The sequence below is a fragment of the Enhydra lutris genome, unplaced genomic scaffold (genome assembly GCF_002288905.1).
Source record: "Enhydra lutris kenyoni isolate GAN:26980312 unplaced genomic scaffold, ASM228890v2 scaffoldscaffold5, whole genome shotgun sequence".
Lineage (NCBI taxonomy): Eukaryota > Metazoa > Chordata > Mammalia > Carnivora > Mustelidae > Enhydra > Enhydra lutris.
In genome coordinates this window covers 36,059,802-36,066,255 of record NW_019154089.1, presented here as the reverse complement: position 1 = coordinate 36,066,255, position 6,454 = coordinate 36,059,802, and the positions used below count along the sequence as shown (strand labels likewise).

Here is a 6,454-nt window from a genome sequence, read left to right as displayed (position 1 = left end):
GGGAGAAGCAGACTCCCCGTGGAGCTGGGAGCCCGATGCGGGACTCGATCCCGGGACTCCAGGATCATGACCTGAGCTGAAGGCAGTCGCCTAACCAACTGAGCCACCCAGGCGCCCCTCCCTTGTCTTTAAGAAAAAAAAAAAAGAGTTAGAGAAACCAAGAACTGGACAGAGGAAGGGTCTTGCCAATTCATGCAAGAGGCATGGGCTTTGAGGTTGAACCTTACTGTGAGTCACAGCTCTGCACCACCCCCCGCCCCCATTTGTGATTTAGGTAAATTACCTTCACTGAATCTCAGTTCCCACACCTGCAAAATGCACATAAAAATTATCCCCAAACACTGAGAAATAAATGAAACAGCAGATGAAGAGCCCTAAGTCCAGTGCCTATTACAAAGTAAAGGCTCAGGAAATGGTAGCTTTTATTATGATAAACCCAAACATTTACAAGGGAGGCAGCATGGCATCATAATAAAGAATGCAGGCTTTGCAGTCCTGGCCTGAGTTCAAATTCAGACATTCCAGAAAATTCCTAGTTCATGGTCTAGGGCAAGTTCTGTCATTTCTCTCGACTCGGTTTCTTCATCTAGAAAATGCTAATCTCATAAGGTTTTCTGTGAAAATTCAATGGGCTAATGCAGGTAAAATACTCAGCTTGTCCAGGAACACATTTAGTGTTTAATATGTGGTGGCTTCTGTCATCCCAGTCACTGGTGATTAGTGGGATTCTGGGCACAATGAGACATTGGTGTGCAGGACAAAAACATTACAACTTTCTAAATGTTTTTTTACCTTGTCCTTTCCCATTGAATGTGTGATGCGTGTATCAAGTTAAAGACACATTTTAGGGGTTCAGGCCGATAGGTGGGCACAATCAAGAGTCTGGATGTCACAGAATGAAGCAGATGGAGGAGAGAGGGAATATCAGACAGAACAGAAACACCACCCTAAGAAGAAGCACTTCTGTCCTCCAAAGGTATCGTGCATGCTTTGGAGGAAGAGCATGCTTTTAGGGTGGGAGGAGATGCTGAGTGTAAGGGGGTGAAACCAGACTGTGCAGGAAGGCAATTTGAGAAAAATTAAAAATAACATGGAAGGTCATGCAAAAACTGCCCCAGACCTCTGTACCCCAGGGGAGCCCGGGGAACTCTAACTTGAGCTGTGTCACTGCTTGCCCAGGTGTCCCGTGACCCCCTCTAAGGCAGGCCCTTGCTGCTCAGCACTGAAGGCCTGCGACATCCTTCCTGATTTATCTGCCTTCCCCTCTTTCCTTTTCACCCCTTCCCTCCCCCACCAAGCCAAGAACCTCTTCTACCAGCATTGCCTATCCAGCCTTCGAGCATCAAGCTTTCAATCCTGGCTTCATGAATCCCACCTGGGGAGTTTTTCCAATTTACCAAAGCATAAGGTCAACCCCCTGAGATTCTGATTCATCAGTTCTGGGGTGAGGCCTGGACTTTGGCAATTTTTAAAAATTTTCCTAGGTGATTCTTTCAACTCTTCCAGGAAGCCAAAAGGGATTTCTCTCTCCTTTGAACCCCCAGAACACTCAGAAACCACCTACTTTTGACTGGCTTGGATTCAACCATTGTGGATTTAATCATTCCTTGAGTAGATGGAGGCTGCCTGCCTCCAAAGTATTCTAGGAAAAAAATCTCTACTTCAACCTCTCCAGGTTATGATTTCAGTCTGAGCAATTTTACAGCTCAGTAATTTGTAGGTAAATGATGGTAATGCAAAATAATTCTTACAGACAGGCTCACAGTGTTCTATTTGGTGAAGGTCCAATTAATCTCCCTCCCCTTCCACCAGAAAAACCAGTTTGCCTCCATTGTACATTCCTTTTAATAAAAGTGTCCACTGATCCTCTTTCAAGCTGGTCAGAACATCTTCCTGTCCAGTCATTAGTCAGTGACTAGAATAAAATCTTCGCCACGTGATCACTTTTCTATCTTCTGAATCATGACTTTACTATTTCTTTCTTTTTTTTTTTAAAGCTTTTATTTATTTATTTGACAGAGATCACAAGTAGGCAGAGAGGCAGGCAGAGAGAGAAGGGGAAGCAGGCTCCCTGCTGAGCGGAGAGCCCGATGATGCTATGATACTGATACGATGCGGGGCTTGATCCCAGGACCCTGAGATCATGACCTGAGCCGAAGGCAGAGGCTTTAACCCACTGAGCTACCCAGGTGCCCCGACTTTACTGTTTTTTAAAGATTACTGTGTCTGCTTCTTTGAGGCACCCCTTACCACAGGGTGTGGCTCATAAGGATTGTTGGGTGAAATGCACTGAGTTGTTTTAATGCTCCTTTAGTGACCCCCTTGGGGGAAAAAAATCACACAATAAAAGGATATCTAGCCTAGGGGTCTTCAAACTGTGCTTTATTCCTCATTCTATAGCCAGGAGAGGCAATGACTTGAGGGTTAATTACAATTTACCCAATGTGGTAAAGAAAATTAGTATTTAAGCAGGAGCTCAATTTTCAACAAAATCCTTACTGAGTATGTCCATTGATAGGAGATGGGGATAGAATAAAAAATGAGACAGCTGAGTCTCCCACCCACACAAAGCTGGCAATCTGTTGCTGTAATCTGTCATCTTTTTGATCCTATGTGCCACCAGTAACCAAATTAAAAATAGTGAGTATTCGTCACGATAAAAATATATTTTATAAGCATGAGATTAAAAGCATATGTAGTAAGAGGCCTAATAATTTCTTCCTGTACCCCAGAAAAGGATCTTAGTCCCTCCCAGGATGTGTGCACTGGACTTCAGAGGCCCCAGGCCTATAAGATGGTGATCCTTCCCCTCCCCCTTTCCTGATGGCTCCTCCCCCAGCCTGCGGGAAGATACCAGGACCAGCCCCACTGGCCTTGGGGAGCTAGCTTCTGATGAAGCCCGGGTAAAAGCCATTCCTGGCCCTGAGCCTGGGCACACCCCCTCCAGCTCGAGACACTCGGGTTTCTTAGAGAGCAGTGTCTTTCCCGCTCCTGACCCAGAACCATTGATCTCGGGGCTGGGCAAGGCCCCAGTTAGATCATCAAGCTGCCCCAGGCTTGGAAGTAGATGGGCCCGGGGTTTGAATCCCAGTTCCGGTGACTTTTGTGAGAGACAGAGAACCGTAGTGTCTAACAGGACAGGGGCTGGAGCACCCCGTCCTGGGACTGAAGCCTGACCCGCTCTATAGGAGCTGTGTGGCCTCGGGCAAGTACTGAGTCTCATATGTAAAACAAGATAAAAATAGCGCCTGTCTCAGAGGAGTCGTGGTGAGGATGAAAAGAAGACACACCTAGAGCTGAGGAATTGGCCATGATGCATGGGAAACACACGTGCATTTAGTAGTATTTCTCCCCTAAACTTCAGAGGGCTGACTTTCCACATCTGCAAAATGGGTGCGGCAGCAGCGTCCAATCTATCAAGGGTTCAGCCTGGCAAGTTGTAAGGTTCAGTAAATAACGGACGTTATGATTTAATTATATCTTAAGAGGTCCCAGGACACCCATTTTACAGATGAGGAACCCGAGGCTCAGGTCACCTGCCTTCTCAAGCACCACACCCTTCCGAGATGACAAAAGCAACACTTGCTTCTCGGTGCCCTGCACTCTGCAGTTCACAAGGCGCTCTCACATCTGCCATCTTAGAATGAAGGACCAGCCTCATCCTCTTTTCTACAGATGGGTTATATGAGGCTCAAAGAACCCAAAGACAGTCATTCCTCCCCAGCCAGTCTCTGTGGGAGCTTCTCAATCCTAGGCAGAAAGGAAATGCAGTGCGGCAGGATTCCAAGCCAAGAAGTTTATAAGCATAGAGGACTCGCCCCCCTCCCCCCAGACTTCCTCTCCTCCGTGGTGGGGGTGGCAGTGGTGCAGAGAAGACTCGGACTTGCATGCTCAGAAATCAGGGTACAGACCACATCCTGCACTTTGTCCCCACCCAGGAAGTATCTTGGAGAAGCTGGGTGGGGTGAGGCTAAGTGATACCCCTGGGCCTCCCCAGAAAATCCTAGAATAATGCAACATGAGGAGTCATGCAACTCCAACCCATTTTACCAGCTGTGCCCTGGCACATCTCTTGCCCCTCTAGGGAGGAAGGAACCAAGGCCTAGAGGGGGTGGGTGTGCCCACCCACCCACGCCAGGCCGGGCAGGGGGTTGGAGCCAGGTGGCCCAAGGCTCCTGCTGGGTGCTGCAGTGCAGATGCTCCAGACGCTGGCAGCTCCCCAACTCTGCAGAGCCTCTCCCACCCCTTCCCAGGGTCTGCTCCCACAGGTGAGGTCCCACCCTTCTCCAGGACAACCCCCTCCTCTGCACGCTGGTATCCACATTCTGCCCCAGCAAGAGCTATTGCCCTTACCCAGAAACCACAAACAGTTTCTGAATCCAAGCAGCCAGTGCTTTGGGAACAAAGGGTGGAAGGCAGAGGAAGATGGATGAGTGACTGTCACAGCTGCAGAGGGGGATGCAGGCCTCGGCCTCCCTCCCCAGCCCCACCCAACTCCCAGAATCCTAGGTCTTAGAACAGTTGAATGCCAGCGCTGGAAGTGGCAGGCAGTTCAGCAGCCTTTGCTATACAGATGGTTAACCACGGCCCAGGCAGGGAAGAACCTTGCCCCAGGACCCCTCCAGCACCGGGAACGGTAACCCTGCTTTCCAAGGACTTGCAGGCCAGTGCCCTTTTGCATGGCACAGGGCCTGCCAGCTAGAAGGGCACGGTCTGTGGGAGCTGCAGCTGGAAGGGTCATTCACCTGGAAGGGCAAAGCAGGGCAGGATATCCCTTCTGGGTCAGTGGGGTCAGCAATTTCAGGTATGCTTTGGGTGAGGCAGGAGGGGGAAGTGAGTGAAAAAAATGGCAGGCTGAGGAAACCCGAGTCCTTTGGCCAACCCCGGAGCCATATGTCCAAATTTGGAATAGTCAGAGAAGACCCGCGGGGCTTTAGAGAAAAGGAGGGGTAGGAAGGAAGCAGAGGCTGGATTCTCTTCCCAAAGGACCCCTCCGCTCCCCTTACAGGGCCTACCAGCGTAGCCCAGGCTTCACAAGTCTGTAATGAAGACTTCCCAAATCTGTAATCATTCCTTGCAGCTGACAAGTAAATCAATGTTAACGACAGCCATCATTTCCACGGAGAGGGGCTGGGTTTGGAATAAGCTGAGACTGGGAGAGGGGAAACTACTGATTCAAGGTCATGCTGCAGGTCGATGGAGGAGCTGGGATGGGATTCGGGGCATTTCAGTCCATTGCTGGTATTTTGGGAGTTTTCTGAAGACCTAAGCTTCGGGAAGGCCTAAACTGGGCTTCCGGGGAGCGGGGACGAAGGGTGGGGCATATGCCCTGAGCGCCCAGCTGCGAGTCCCCTTCAGGCCCGCAGTGGTCCAAAAGGGAGAGGAGGGCTCCTGGGGTGTGAACAAGCCAGTCCCCCAAGGGTCTGCACTCCGAGAGCCCTCCTCTTAACACATACAAGCCACTTCGCGAGCGGTTGTGGAGGGTCTGCCTCTTCCTGCAGCCTCAGTCTTAGGCCTCAGCCACACCCTTCCCTGCGGTCCTTAGACCCGCCCCCACCCCCCCCCCCCGCACTAGTCCTGTTGCCCCCAAACCCAGGTCTTCGAAGTCTCTCCAGCCTCCCACCCCAGCCAAAGCGCGGCCAGCATCCAGCGCTGCCTCCGCCCGAGCGCCCCCGGCCCCTGGACCACACCCGCGCCAGAGGCCGCCCGGTCCCCCCAACCCCCGTGCCCTCCCTTTCACTCCCCCTCCCTGTTCCCCTCCCACCCCCCCCCGCTTTCTTTTCAGCTCCCGCCGCCCTAGATAGGTTCCACTGCGCTCCCCCAGACACATGCAGCCTGCGATCCTCTCGGGTTCCTGCCCCTGCGGCCCCCCACCTGCCTGCGCCGGCCACCTGCCTGCGCCCCAGCCCGGAGTCCCGCGGGAGGCACAGGTCAGCGATGACTGGGCGTTTATCGCTGGTCCCCGCGTTCGCTGCAGCCCCCAGGAAGGAGGAGGGTCCCCTGATGCGGTCCCCTCTCCCGCCTCAACCCACTCACCGCGCGGCGGAGGCTTCCTGTAGCGAACCGGCAGACGCGGGCGCAGACGAGGAGCTCGCAGAGTGGGAGCCCGTTAGCCCAGCGGTAGCAGCAGCCGCAGCGCGGGGCCGGCCGGGAGGACAGCGGGCGGCTCCCCAGCGGGACACGTGGCGCGCCGAGGCCAATCCGATTCGCCCCGCCTTCCCTCCTCCATCCCCACCCCCCAAGTTCATTCGCTCCTGGAACTTAGAATGTCACGGGCCAAGAAGGGCCTAGCCAGGAGAACCTAGGGCAGTGCTCAGACCCCGGCCGAGATCTAGAGAATATGGGGGGATTTGGCCAAGGTCACACGGCCACTCAGGGCCAGAAGTCACAGCTTCCAATTCCCTGATCTGGACATTTCCCCCCAAATTCCAACCAGTCGCCAAAGCTTCGTTGA

General features: G+C 52.7%; 1 protein-coding gene across 2 annotated transcripts in view; it reads right to left on the bottom strand.

Moving 5' to 3' along the window:
- Positions 1–6,141, bottom strand: part of LOC111140863 (annexin A6) — a 50,599-nt gene extending 44,458 nt beyond the window's left edge. For both annotated transcript variants that reach the window (XM_022493090.1, XM_022493091.1), the window contains exon 1: positions 6,037–6,141. The gene's annotated coding sequence lies outside the window, so the exon portion shown is untranslated. The remainder of the gene's footprint in view (positions 1–6,036) is intronic.
- Between the last annotated feature and the right edge of the window lie 313 nt (positions 6,142–6,454).